This window comes from Trachypithecus francoisi, unplaced genomic scaffold (assembly GCF_009764315.1).
Source record: "Trachypithecus francoisi isolate TF-2019V2 unplaced genomic scaffold, Tfra_2.0 Lachesis_group2, whole genome shotgun sequence".
NCBI lineage: Eukaryota > Metazoa > Chordata > Mammalia > Primates > Cercopithecidae > Trachypithecus > Trachypithecus francoisi.
In genome coordinates this window covers 17,293,149-17,307,745 of record NW_022681465.1, presented here as the reverse complement: position 1 = coordinate 17,307,745, position 14,597 = coordinate 17,293,149, and the positions used below count along the sequence as shown (strand labels likewise).

The following is a 14,597-nucleotide window of genomic DNA, read 5'->3' as shown; positions in this document are numbered from 1 at the left end:
AGCACTCTGGGAGGCCAAAGCGAGCAGATCACTTGAGGTTAGGAGTTTGTAACCAGCCTGGCCAATACAGTGAAACCCTGTCTCTACTAAAAATACAAAAAAATTAGCCAGGTGTGGTGGCGGCGCATGTAGTCCCAGCTACTTTGGAGGCTGAAGCAAGAGAATTGCTTGAACCCGGGAGGCAGAGGTTGCAGTGAGCCAAGACTGCGCCACTGCACTCCAGCCTAGATGACAGAGCGAGAGAAAAAAAGAGAAAAAAAAAGAAAAATGAGGTATTCAGAGAACATTCCAGGACACCTTATCTAATCATAGTAATAATAGTTATAGTAAATACCCAGGTGGTCACCTAACCTCACTCACTTCTGGGTGCATTGCAGAATTAAGGAGTAGGAAGTCACTCCAGAACTCTGTGCCTGTCCATCTGAAGTCAATCTGATTTCTCTACATTTTCCTTTTCTCCAATCATCTTACCTAAGGCAAATAGAGACACTGTTATCCTCTACTGAAATAGCTGAGAACATTCGCAAGGGTTAAAGACAGCAAATACTCCTACAGCCTCTACAGTTTCCAAGGCAAGCTCAGAGAAGGCCAGGAGAGCACCCTATGAAGACTCAACTCCCAGGAAATCTTTCTTCTCTGTCTCTTTAAGAAACAGCTAGTTCTCTCTGTCAGTGGATACTGTTTTCCCTCATTTGATACACTGTTTCCCCAATTAGGTCTTGTTACCATTTACCTCGGTTATTGTATTAGTCTATGAGGTAATGGTGTTTTGAATAGACTGTCAAAGGAAAAATGAAGTGGGTCTTTTCAAAATCACTTTGCCAAGCAATTCAGGAAACTTGTAATTTAGAAAGCTCAACGAGGAAAAGTTTTCATCTAACATCTATTTCTTCATAAACTTAAAAAAGAAGTGTTTTTCTCTAATAGAACCACAGCTTCTCTTTAAAAAGAATAAGAAGTTTTAATTTGGGTTTATTTTAGGAATATATCCATTTCTGAATCTACATAACTGTAATAATTAAAAGCATTATGAAAACAAAAGTTACCTATTAATTGTGGGTTTCTCTGGAAACTGTAAATTCAAAGCTTCTCTTATTGACCTAAACATATCACTTTAAATGTGAAATTGAAATTATGTCTCATCAAAAACTAAACTTATCACAGATTATCCAAATACAAATGCACACATTTACTAACATCAGTTTCAAACATCCCAATAGTATGCTTTAGAAAGTGTTTTAGCAACTTAAGCACTTAAGTTCCATATTTTAAGGACCACTTCAGAATCGAACAGATTTTTTAAATCCTCTAAATCACCCCAAATACTATAAATGGTAATTTTAAATAAAAAAGATTAAACATCCCGTTGGCCGGGCGCGGTGGCTCACGCTTGTTAATCCCAGCACTTTGGGAGGCCGAGGCGGGCGGATCACGAGGTCAAGAGATCGAGACCACGGTGAAACCCCGTCTCTACTAAAAATACAAAAAAATTAGCCGGGTGTACTGGCGGGCGCCTGTAGTCCCAGCTACTCGGGAGGCTGAGGCAGGAGAATGGCGTGAACCCGGGAGGCGGAGCTTGCAGTGAGCCGAGATCGCACCACTGCACTCCAGCCTGGGCGGGCGACAGAGCGAGACTCCGTCTCAAGAAAAAAAAAAGATTAAACATCCCGTTGTATGCAGCTCTCAAAACAATAAGCCAGATAACGCTAGAAATCGGCATAAAAGCTCTCCATCCACCACCTGCCATAACGTGCGCACTGGATCTGCCAAGAGCGCCCTGAGCATTTCAGGGGTGGGTGGGATGCCTAACTGCTCCGCTTGCTCTGTAGCCCCCCAATAAGTCTAAAACCAGCTGGTGTTGTTTTCAAACGCATACCCACCATCGCCAGCTCCCCAGCCCCCAACCACTGTGCATTTTGGGAGAAAAACAAGGTTTTAATTTAAATTTTTAGAAAAACTAAAGTTTAGTTTTATGAAGAAAGCTACTTTAGTGCATGCCATATACTTCTTGGCATATAAAGGAAACCACATGCACATAATGGAAGAAGCAGAGAGGGGTAAGTTGAGAGGAAGATGGCCTGTGGATGAAGTGGCAGGAGGTAGTGACTGCAGCGTCCCCCTGAGGCATGTGCGGTGTATTAAAAGGCCGAAGAGGTCTCCTCTGAGGGAGATGGCGAGACGGATATAGGATCCAGACTGGAGATAGATAGATATATATGTGTGTATATACACACACACACACACACACACACACACATATATATATATTTTAGTGGTTCTAGGGTACATAAAAAAATGGTAAAAAAAAAAATTTTACGTTGCAGACGGTGAGTAAGAGTGACACAATTAGACATTCTCCACTTCTTTCTCAGAAGAGAGGGGCAGCAGGAGTGAGGCTTTATGGGGAAATAACCTGGGTTTCCACGCAGCCCATAAGCAGCTCATGGGACCTCGAGCAACCCACTAACTTCTCTAAGATTCTTTTGAGTTCCAAAATGAGTGTTTAGTCATGAGCTTTTACACCTTCTGCTCTAAGGAAAGTATTTACAAAGGACTGAGGTTTGGATAGTGGTTAAAAGCAGCCACTGGCTTTCTGTAAATGAATCCTGCGTGGACGCAAAACAAAACAGACTGACAAATTTAGGTAGGACTTGGTTTATTTCTAATCAGGCAACATTAACTACACAGTGACAGAGGGTCTACTAGAACCTGGTTCGTATCTCAGAGCAGAATTGCAGATAAGTAAGACGTTTGGAGTTCTGACTTCCATCTGCAATGGGCAAGGAGAAACGTGAAGGTATCGACCAAATCTACATTTACAGTCCTTAGTAAGAACAACCACAATCATCATACTAGAAAGGAATGACTTAAGGTATTAGCCTCCATTCACCATGACAAGAAGGACCTCTAATCTATAAGCAATTTAATGTAATACTGATGAAATATTAAAAGTACACACTGGATCTCTTCCATAATAGGTAATTTTTCATTCAAGAAGTTAGTATCACTCTCTCTACATTAATACTGAAGATGTCAATATGTGAAAAGGTTACCCATTTTATTCAAGAGTCCCCCCCCATTTTTTCCCCCTCAAGAGTCCATATTACCTAAGATAAAATGGCCAAGGCTTAGGAGTAGTACAGTGTAGCTCCTTCAGACAAGGATCGAAATCCTAGGAAACCTTTTAAAAGACATAACCACTGTATCTAAAATCCCCTTCCTTACAGCGAACACCTGACAGATGAAGTAAACTATATGACTTCCCTCCAGAACCCACGATTCAAACACCTGTTTAAAGAAGCTGTTAAACAACAATTTACCCAAAGTAAGAGTGAATTCACCTTTGCTCAACAGCAAAAGTGTCCAGAAGGACAAAAGCAAATCCCTTGGGCATATCCCTGAAGTAAATGTCTGAAATGTGAAGACCAGTTCCAGAATTGATCCACCCCAAATATCTGAAATTCCAGAGAATTTGTTTGTTTTGTTGTTCAGAGTTCCTGATTACTAAGGTCCCCATGGGGATAATTCCTTCCAAAGATTTGTCAGCAGATCACAACATCTTTACATTCCTACATAATACCACCTTCAGTTTTACTCCAGGTATGGAGGTGGTGGGCCTGTGATGCCTATTAGGCAAGGGTGGGGTGGAGGTAGGGGGACTAATATGGAATGTAAAATACCTGAGTTAGCTTAGCAACCTTAGTACTAATGACTTAGACTTCTTTCAAATGCGAATGATACATCTGATTCAAGACACAACAAAGCTAAGGATTTTCAGGAATCTAAATGAATTACATCTACACCCAAGGTCATACAACTAATCAGGGTGAGTCCAGGTCTCAACATATCAAAGCAGTAATCCTGTCTCTGAAGTTCCAAAGACTTTCATTTTTTTCCTTCCATTAAAAAAAAATACAAATTCAGTATGGAGGCTGGGTTGTATTAACCTACCCACTGCGGACTTTTGAAACTTAGTCCACACGAACTGCTGATGTTATTTAGGGTATTCCTAACCACACCTGGAGGACTTTTCTAAACCAGACTTCTATATTCTACCTACTGAGCAAGGCACCACCATTAGCCTGTCTTGCAATAATGGTCTCTTTGAAACAAACATATGAATAGCTATAGATGGAGGATGCAGTAAAGAAAACTGATATTCTCACTCCTTTATGGTGACTGTGGTTAAAAAGATGCACTGAATATAAGAAGGTATGTCTTAAGTGCATGACAATTTCATTTAATCCTTACAGTAACCATGTATCACAATCCCCAGTTTCTAAATAAAATTGAGGCACAGAGAAGGTAAGAAATTTACCAAAGATCATAAATGGCTAAAAGAGTCGAACCTGGTGCTGTGGCTCCAAAGTCCATCCCCACCATGCCTAACCCTCCAAATCATGCTTTCTAAATATCATACTCCCTACACAACGTACAAATTGCTGAAATATCTACTTCAAACAGAAGTTCAAAACACAAACCAATGAAGTCCAGTCCTGCCTCCTTCAAAATGAATTAGCAAAAAAAAAAGAAAATGAAAAAAAAGAGCGCATAAAATGCTTAAGTGATAAGGGGAAAATATTGTGTAAATGCTTTGCTTTCTCCACTGCACACCATTTTCCTATATTATCCTGAAGTGTTTCCTTATGCCCCGGGCCCCTGTGGTGCTTGCAGATGGTTTCTATTTCTAAATCTCTAAAGCTTTCAGGAATGTATTCCTAGACTTTCAAGCCTGCTCAATCACCACCTCTCAGCACTGATGGCCTTGTTGAGTCAAAAAATCTCAGCTTTCCCTGTTTTTGTTCAAAAATGTACTGAGTGTGGAAAGTCTGTAAAACATTAAGAAATAATTTTTTATGTTATTTAAATCCTTAGAGTGCAGAAGAAAAACACACTATTTCATTCTCTCTGCCTCCCATTTCATCCCATTTCTGACTTCTAGAGGGAAAAGAAGAATGCTGTTTTAATCACACTGCTTCCTTCTTAGGCTTGTGGCTCCTCAAAATTACAATTGAACTATATTCTGGTGAGAAATGGACTCTGTATGGTTGATTTTTATTCTTGAGAACATTTACCAGACATTTGCTCTCATGTGACACTTACCTAGACGTCTGTCTCAAAGGCTGTGGCTGGAAAGGCATTTCACAAAAGCCTTCCTTTGGCGGGCTGGGCACTGCTGTGGTTTCAAGACTACCCTTGTATTTTCTCAAGAGAACTTAAATGTCACCTCTTAAGTTACAAAAGTATAAGCAGACCTGGGGAATTTAAGGAAGGTGGCCATCCTGATATCATGAAATACACTTTCAGGCTAATTCCCATACAATACAGAATTTCAAATATCTACAAACACAAGGACAGAAAATAGGAACCATGATATTTGGTCCTCTTTAGGATTGAGACATCCTACTTCTAACTTAATATTCCTGGGGTCCCCCGGGCTTCATTAATCAAGCTGGAACAAAAATACAGCTGAATATACTGAAATTAGCTAGTGATGTCAATTACACTGAAAGTGTTGATTGACACTTTCAGTTGTTGAAAACACTTTCAGTGTAATTGATATCACTAACTAATTGAGACTGAGAGGTTGAGGAGCCCTTAAGAGCCAGCCATTCCACACTTAATCATTTTTAGACATCATATGTAGTTCTTATTATAACCCCAAAATAGGAATTATTAGATTCTTCAAATCCAGTGTCTACACGATTTCCTGAGAAACCACCCCAAAAACATTACCCCAAAACACATAAAGAGTACTTTATCTTTCAAAATATTCTATTTGCAACCTCACAGTTACTTCCTAATATTTGTCCACTATAATTAAGCCAAAGAGAAAAAGCTCGTGTTCACTGGCTTATCTAAAGTCTTAAGAGATACAATAAATCTAAAGGATTAGATATAATTAGAGAAAATTTGATATATAACAATAAAGATTCCATACCCATTCTCAGAGAATATTCAAGTTGTCTATATACCTACTCAGTGTTTTTCCCCAGCAGTTACCTGGTTTCCAGGGTACCAGCTAAGACCATCATTAAGAAGAGAAAGAAGATGTGAAATGAGTAGGTACAAACTACATTAAGATAAAGGCCTGGATAAATCAAAGCATTTCTTTCAACAGAATCAGATACCAAGGGCAATTGCTTTTGACAAATAATAGTTCACAGGTCTTCTTTGGATATTTTTGAAAAAAACATTTACAAGAGATCACAAAAATAAGACAGAACAATTTTATAAATCTTTTATTTAGTAGGCATTGTTTATTCCAGCTTGTAAAGTTCAGTAGTGCTTGATGTAAGTTTTTATGCCTGTAGATGAACGTCTTAGCTTAATGCTTCAGGTACACTGGGATGAATGGGAAGCCAGGTTATTAATAGACTTGCTAGGCTTTCCCTTTCAAACACATTTAGAAAGACAGAAATTGATTATGTTCCAAAGACCAGTATCAAAGCACTATAAAATAATATTCTATACCAACCAGTATGATTTCAAGTTATTCATAAGATTTTACAGTGTGTATACACATATATGTATATGTGTGCATGTGTATATACGTCACACCTTGTTTTTAAAAATGGGTGTGGATTTTGCAATTTTTGCAAAACTACCGTGAATAACACAGACATCATTTTAGAGTGATCAAATCTCCCCCAAATGAAAGTTTCTCTCTGATGTCATACTCCGCTTATCTTGACCATGGAATGAAAAGGGCTTCAAATTGTTCTTAATTGTGAAATTAAAAAATAAAGAGACAGAACGCATCGCCTCTTGCACAGTGAGATCCAGGAGGATTATGGATCCTGGTAAAGTCAGGATTATGAAGAGGCCTCCAAGGATAGACAGCCTAACTGCTTAGGGCTCTCCCATTGGACCTTTAAACTAGGGTGATGTGGGGAGATAAGGTTCTCTTCTACACGTCACAATGGCAGACTGAGTACCAGTTAAAGAACGGAAATGCCACTGTCATTATTGGTGCATTTTATCAAAAGGCTCAATATTTCTCTACCTGCTAAAGCTTGGCAAAAAAACTAACTGGCTAAAAGAATAAGCGAACTGATAGAAATTTTTGAATTCGGTAACAATTTTTAAAATTCGATTTAAATATTATCTGACTCAAAAACCTAATATTTACTGAATTCAGGACATGCTGGTATACATTTGCTATTGAATTCGTTCTATATTCCAACATACCCCTCGCCAAAAACACAACCTAAAGGAAAAGAAAAAAGAAAGAAACCTATACACATAGCTCTCTAAATCTTAATACACTACTAAATACTAAGGAGTACAATCCTTCTATGTACATGCCACATAGAAGACAGCTAGACAGCCACCCTGATAGATTGCATGTGGTCAATATCAAGTTCTCATCAAAAAGGACAAAAGAGATGATTTCCATTGCTCCCACGTGTTATTCCACCAGGATGCACTGACAATACTTAAGCATAAAACCCTGCTAAACATAACCTACCGCTGCAAAAAATATCATATTTGGCTCCTATTTGATATACACAATAAGTCCTTTTATGGGTGGTAAAAACAAACTAGCCTGAAAAGAAATCTAAATGGCCATAACCTGGAAAATAGATCACCTGAAAGAAAATCAGCCATCAAAGGTATATATCATGGCTTCTGTTAGGTAACGGGAAAAAGGAATCATTGCGAACCTAACCAACAGCATCACCCCAACCACTGCCTTCTTTCTCCCCCCACCAGTAGATTTCCATCTGGACGCCATTCGCCTTTTGGAATCCTTAATGAAACAATGAGGTCGGAGTCCAGAGAAAACAGAAAGCGTTAGGATCCTGAGAAGGTAATCATTTTCTTCTCTTCGGTTATTGTAGGCCATCTTGTTCGAATAAACGCCAAGATGTCTTAATTTTCCCCAAGTGGTGCCACTGGAGGCAACGCCCACGGACAGTTTTGAGGCCACCGTCCCTTAATCAAATGACCAAAAAAGATCTGTCAAACGGTTAATTGATGCAAACTAAGAAAGCCGCCCTCACTGCAGTAAGATATGTTACAGGAAAAAGAACAATGAACCGTACTAGCAAGGAAAATAGCAGTGTGCGGGTACAAAATATTTAATCTACAATTTGCCCTCATCATCATCAAGGCAGATCTTAATTTTGGTCATTGAAATCAGTAAGAAAGCAAAAGATGAGAGACAGCCTGGAAAAGAATAAACATACACACAGGCGGGAAAAACTGTCATTGGTGTCCAAGGGTTTCCCGCAACATTTAGGGCAAACGCCTTTGTTCCTCGGCTCGGGAGGGGAGTGGGTGGCTGGATGATGGAGATGGGATGGGGCTGCCGGGCCCTCCACACCCTGCTCTCCGGCGCATGCGCGAGGCCAAGACAAAGGAATAGGTAATTACAGTCCCGATTCATTCATTTTGCCTGCAGTACTGGGGGTCTGTTCACCCGGGCTGTAATCCCGGGAGGTGGGGGGGGAGTCGGTCCACACCCCTATAGCAGAAGACCATTTCGATGCTAGCGTTGGGTTTTAACCCGCCCCACAGCGCGAGTGGCCGCGGGGGAGACAGAGGTGTGTCAACCCTGTACAAGGTACTAAAAAATGCACCCATGTGCGCTGTTCTAATTTCAGCAGAGTGAGAATTACACGAGCAAGGGCTGTCCACCAAGCTCGTTTTTTCAAGGCGGAAATGTCTCTGGGGAAGCAGATAAGGAGCCTGGCCAAGTGTTCGATGAATATTCATGAAAAGAATGCGGGTTTGCAGCCGCGCATTGTGCGTGCGATCGGATCCAGTATTCCGCAATTTTTATTTTTCTGGAAATGGAGGGGGGACGGGGGCGGGGGAAGCAGGAACCGGGCACCGGGTTTCAGCTTTAGCGCTTTGGGCAAAAGCTGCTCAACCCCAACCCTGAGCTCCCAGCGGGGCAGAGCCCCGTTAGGGCCGCGCGCTGTCAGGTTCAAGCCCACACCCCCCGGGCCGGGGCCCAGGGCGGAGGCGCCCGGCGCATTCTTGGAAACGAAGGCTCGAAAAAACAAACCGCTCCGAGGCAGCCCACAGGTTCGTGGAAAGGCAATTTCGCCACGGACGAGGCTGGAGCTCCGATCTGCTCGGGAGGTGCTTCTGAGTGCACGTCGCCGTGTGAACCTCCTATTCCTTGGCCCCAGAATCAAGATCCAGGAGTCTCACGAGTCGAGAAAACCCGTTTGCCAAAGCAAAAAGCCACCCCCTTCCTTCAGATCGGGCCAGATTCCCGTCTTCTTTCTCCCCGGACTCCCGCCCTACCCCACCCCCACCTTCATCTTTGGCTGCTGCGCCCCTTGCCCCGAGCGCTTTCTCCCAGGCTGGTAAGGGCTCCGATGACGGAAGCGCTCCCTTCAGCCCACAGAACGACCTCCCTAGGACTCAACGCACTTAGGGGGTTTCGCATTTGGCAATTCCTCCCGTCACCCGCAGCTTCTCTCCCCGACAGCCCCCTCCCCACCAGCTCCGGTTACCAGCCTCGCCGCCCCCCTCACCCCTCCACCCTGCGAGCGGCCGAAGCCTCCCACTTCTGGGCCCCCCATCACCCGGGATCCCCAAAGTGCGACGGAGCCCTCATAGAGGGACCCCAAGCCCTTGCCGTCCAATCCGGGACCACATCCCAGCTGCCCATTGCACTAAAGGAGAGCCTGAGGGCTGCGGGGCGGGGCGCGGCTCGGTGGGGGACGGAGGCCCCTGGGTCCCACCGGGCTCGCCTCCTTACCGGCTCTGGGTGCCTGTGCAGCCCCTGGGTGAGCGCGGTGCCGCCGAGAGGCCGGGGTCGCTGGCGTCGTCTGGCTGGTGCCTGGCCGCTGGCGGAGGCTCTCTCCCGGCTCGACGGCAGAGCCCGGAACGAGGAGCCAGTTGGAGCGCTGCCGCCGCCGTCGTCGTCGCTGCCGCTACTGCTGCCGCCGCCGCCGCTGCAGCCTCTGCATTTCTCGCGCTCGCTCCCCCTCCCCTTCCTGCCCAGTGCCCTCCCCCCGCGCGTCCGCCCGCCCAGCCTCCCTCCTCCCGCGCTCCCCGCCCGCCTCTCTCCCCTCCCCTCCAGCCCGGCGCCCCGCCCGCCTCCCTCCACTCCCTCCAGCTCCGTGCTCCCCACCCCCTGCACTCCCTCTCCTCCCCTCCCCTCCCCTCCCTCCGGCGCAGACCCTCCCCTCTCCCCTCCAGCCCGGACACGCCCGCCTCCCCTTGACTCCCCCAGCCCTGGGCCCCCACCTCCCCTCCCCTCCCCTCCAGCACAGTCACCCCCATTTCTCTCCTATCCTCCATCCTGGTCCCTCCCTTCCCCCCATCTCCTTTCCCCTCCAACCCTGTACCCCGCCAACGTTTTCTAACTGCCCTCTATTCAGATCCCCCCTCCGCCTCCCCTCTCCTCCCCTCCATTCCCATGTCCCCCTTCCCCCGCCGCGCCGCCTGGGCTGTCCGTGGGCTTGTCTCTCTCTCTCTCCTCATTTATTTGGAACGGTTGGATAAGAAGTGCTCGGGCTCTCGCTCAGACTGAGGGAGCTGCCTCGAGGTGATATTTGAATGACACCCCCTGGCACCAGCTACCCTTCTCAGACCCCCGTCCAGCCCGCTCCCGACGTCGACTGCGATTCCGCTACCTCGGCGGGCAGCGAGGTTGGGGTGAGCCCCAGCTGCAGGCACGTCTGGGCGGCGCCGCTGCAAATGAGTTGCGCACCTCGGGCGGCTCCGCACCTGCACCCGCACCCGCGGGGCTGAGCCCCGAAGGCTGCAGCTTCGGGGGAAGCGCGGTCGCCGAGGTCCAGCGGGTGGGGCGAGCGACGTCGCCCCTCGGAGGATGCTCTCGGAACTTGGGAGAGGAAAGAGGGAAGAGAAGAGGGGAAGGGGGCCGTCGATGTTTTTGATGTCTGTGCTTTAATGGAGCCCACCAATATTGAGAAGACGGGGTTGGCCGAGGCAGCCGCACGCTGCTGCTCGCTAGCGCTCCAGTCAAAGCTGGGACCAACCACCGCGTGTCCGGGTGCCCTGCGGGGCGGACACTTGGCTTAGCACCGGGACACAGAGTAGCCACCGGGGTTGGGAGATGCGTTCACTTTGCTTACCTGTTGGCAAGAGGACATACAAAAATAACGTAATGTGACATCGTTGACAACGGTAGCTCTTTGATTAGACAAAAGCCAATTTTACCTTCCCGCAAAAGCCGGTTGACGCCGTTGGAACTTTTATTTGCGGCATTTTGGCGCCCTCTGGCTGTGTTTGGATCGCTTTCATGCTCGCCTTGCGTCCCAGCCAAGAAAAAATCGATTGAGTTGCAGGTTGTCCTTAAGATGGTTCTGCCCTCATGACCTGGGCGCGAATTCAGTGACAGGGTCGCCCTTCAGAACCGGAGTGACAAACTGTAGCCATACTTAGGGAGGCAGACGTCAAAGGCAAGTACATCTGTATTCAGCCGGGGAAAGGTAAGTGCATTTTCACTTAACAGGAAAATTAACTTATCATAACTTTAACTTACATATTTAAATTAAGCAAAGTGACAATGTCTATTCAATCGCACTAGCGATTTTGCAGTGGAAACCCTTGAGGACCCTACTGTACACATTTACAGGTCATAGGAGGCAGCACCAAATTAGATGAATGCATGCCAGCTGGAAATGTTCAAATTTAAACCAAAGGTAAGAAAAAAGCGGGAACTGTTTGTTTTTTTCTTTTTTCTCTTTCTGCCATTTAAAGTGAAATAAAAGTTAGTGTAGTAAAATACCAGGGAAGCAAATTACAAATGAGCTTGCCTCCAAAACATTTCATTCTTTTGAATATTTATTTCCCTCACACCAGTACACCATCTATAAAGGCTAAATGGAGGACGCAGATTTTCCCACCTCCTTTCGGGGACAGATATTTCTTTGTTGTGGGAGGCTGTCCTATGCACTGTAGGATGTTTGGTATTCATTGCTGGCCTCTGCTAGCACCCAGTACCACCCTCCACACACACCACCAGCACCAGCACCAGCTGTGACACCCAAAAATGTCTCCAGATATTGCCAAATGTCTCCTGGGAGGCAAAATCACTCCAGGCTGAAAACCAGTGAGCTACATTTTCTTTCAACCTTTATGAGAAAGTCTCTAGGTTTTTACCCTATCAAATTAGATGAATATTTGCAATGTTATGCTCAAGACATTTCCTGAGTTTGTTAGAAGAGCTGCGTACTTGCTCATTTAGCATTCAGGGTTTTTATCCTTGTGATCTTGCTGGCATGTAAATCATCTTAAAATTAGCAAATAGATTTTCTCATTGTATTTGCAGTATAAGCCTGTGGATGTTATCTTCCTTCTCTATTCTCTTTTTCTAATTTTTCAAAAAAAGACACATAAAAATTAATGTTCAGTACTTTCAGCGCTTCCAGCTAAATTTTCATGACGGAGAAAACAAACCTTTCAAAGGTGTGATTGGAATACAGATCACAGGTTACCATAGAAACCAGAGGCAAAAGCTTCCACCAACAAGAACTACAGGTCTCCTTAATTTTGTCTTCTATCAGATTTAGTTGTTCTCTTAAAATGTTGATTTTTTTTAAGGGGGGTAAGAATTCATCTTCAATGAGATAATGATGCAACTGACTGATAGTGCTATTAACCTTTAGAAGCTTTTACAGAATTTGTAGGTTTGCAGCAAATGGTTGCCAAAATATTACCTCTCGATGTAACTACATTGCTGTATAAAATCCAATTTGGTGATGTTTTTAGTCAATTTTAGTTGTTCATCTAACATCGTACATTGTTAATGTGTATGTTCCTTAAAACATTTTTTTAAACATATACTTGGGGAACAAATGAATAAACCTTTAAAGTTCTGAATTTTAGAAAACTGTTTAACTATTGTGAATGTGTCTGTTTAGACTAATGAACTTGGGAACAAATGTTAAGGGTGTAATTTATGGTAAATTTAATTAGCTTTCACCATTACCCTCATGAAAAAAAGACTGCCTTACTCCCCAAATGGAATGAATGCATTTATTTTTGACAAACAAAGCTGGATTTCATCGGTTATAAACTGAATTCCATTGTCATTTTTAATTGCCTGCGTAACTTGCTCCAGGGAAGCATAACCTGCATTATGAAAATCATTATCCAAAAGATAAATTATTCTGTGATTACTAATTTTTTTCTAAAAGATTTGTCATTGCTTGCAATATAATGCATTCATTGTCACTTAAATCACTAGTCAGTTTACAAAAATTTCCATGTGCGTTCAGCTTTTCAAATCCTATCTATTGTGTCAACTAAGACATCTACAATAGATTATTATACAGACCTCACCAAGCCTCAAAACCTCCTATCTTCCCTCTCCCCACCTCCCACATCACCCACCAAGGCCTAGCATCTTTCTCAGTTCCCCATCCTTTCCTCTTAAATAGTAAAAAGAGGATTAAAATCTCAAATAAAAGATGTAGAACAAGAATGAATCAGAAGCATGGTGACAGTGATGTCACCAAGTGTGACTCTAGCCACCTTTGCTTGACATCTTTCTGGATAGTTCCTGTTCAAGGCCACTGCATTAATCCAAACCCTCAGAAACCCGTTTAGAGAATTTGAAAGTAAATTCAGCTCTACTGGTAAGTTTTCAGTGGAGGAACAACTTCCTGCAATTTGTTTACAAAATCTTATCTGCAAATTGCAAGCAAAAGGCCAGACAGTACTACAGATGAAAGTGTACAGCTTTTTTTCCCCCTTAAATATATTTATAGTTTTTTAACCAAAAGAAAACATTGAAATCTATATATTTGTCGTTCTTCCTTCCTGCCCCCAACCCTACCCCATTATTACAACCTCACCTTTCACACAGCCAAGTGCAAAGACTTCCTTTGTTTAAATCAGTGGTTCCCAATCAGGGGTTATTTTGCTATCCAGAGGACAATTGGCAGTATCTGGAGGTATTTTTGGTTGTCACTATGGTAGGTGAAAGGGTGAGGAGGAAAAAGTGCTACTGGCATCTAGTGGGTAGAAGCCAGGGATGCTGCTAAACATCCCACAATGAACACAGGACAACCCCATGACAGACATTCTGGGCCAAAATGTCAATAACGGCAAAGTTGAGAAACCCAGTTTTAAATGAGCATAAAGTTGCTACCTAGTTGGAAAATGCCTAATTTTTTTTTTCCCTAAGAGCGCATGCTGCAGAGGGAAGCTGCCTCTTGCTGTGGTTTAGAGTATCTTCAGCAAGGCAAAAGGCTTGGAGGCACAAAATTTAGTGGAGAAATTTTAACAAGGGCCTGCAATGCACAGTACATGCGGAGTCCTTCATTAACCACCATTCTCCACTGCAACACAAATTGAGGCAATAGTTTCAAGAGGAATGTCAAATATTAAAAGTAGGGATTTTGAATTGCATTCCCTGCTACTGCACACTGAGTAACGAAGAAAATGAATTAACCTTGCTTCCCTATTTAATTTCCTCTTCATGTACTGTAAAAGGATAGCTGGGAAACCTGAGCAAACATTTCTTTACTACGAAGCATCGGACTTGAAATGGAAGGGACACCCTAGCCTTGGTGCTACATTAGGAACATTTGCCCAAGACGAGAGGCAAATAAAAACAATCCTGTCTACCTGAATAGCTCTCATTCCCAATCCCCTTCTCC

General features: G+C 44.0%; 1 protein-coding gene and 1 pseudogene across 5 annotated transcripts in view; one reads left to right on the top strand and one right to left on the bottom strand.

The window, feature by feature from the left end:
* Window positions 1-9,966, bottom strand: part of BASP1 (brain abundant membrane attached signal protein 1) — a 62,234-nt gene extending 52,268 nt beyond the window's left edge. For all 4 annotated transcript variants that reach the window (XR_004429671.1, XM_033178834.1, XM_033178836.1 and 1 more), the window contains exon 1: window positions 9,722-9,966. The gene's annotated coding sequence lies outside the window, so the exon portion shown is untranslated. The remainder of the gene's footprint in view (window positions 1-9,721) is intronic.
* A 285-nt stretch (window positions 9,967-10,251) lies between these two features.
* LOC117064778 lies at window positions 10,252-11,772 on the top strand (annotated as a pseudogene). Its single transcript, XR_004429670.1, has 2 exons — window positions 10,252-11,420; window positions 11,567-11,772. The product of XR_004429670.1 is annotated as an uncharacterized LOC117064778 (transcript).
* The last annotated feature ends 2,825 nt before the right edge of the window (window positions 11,773-14,597 follow it).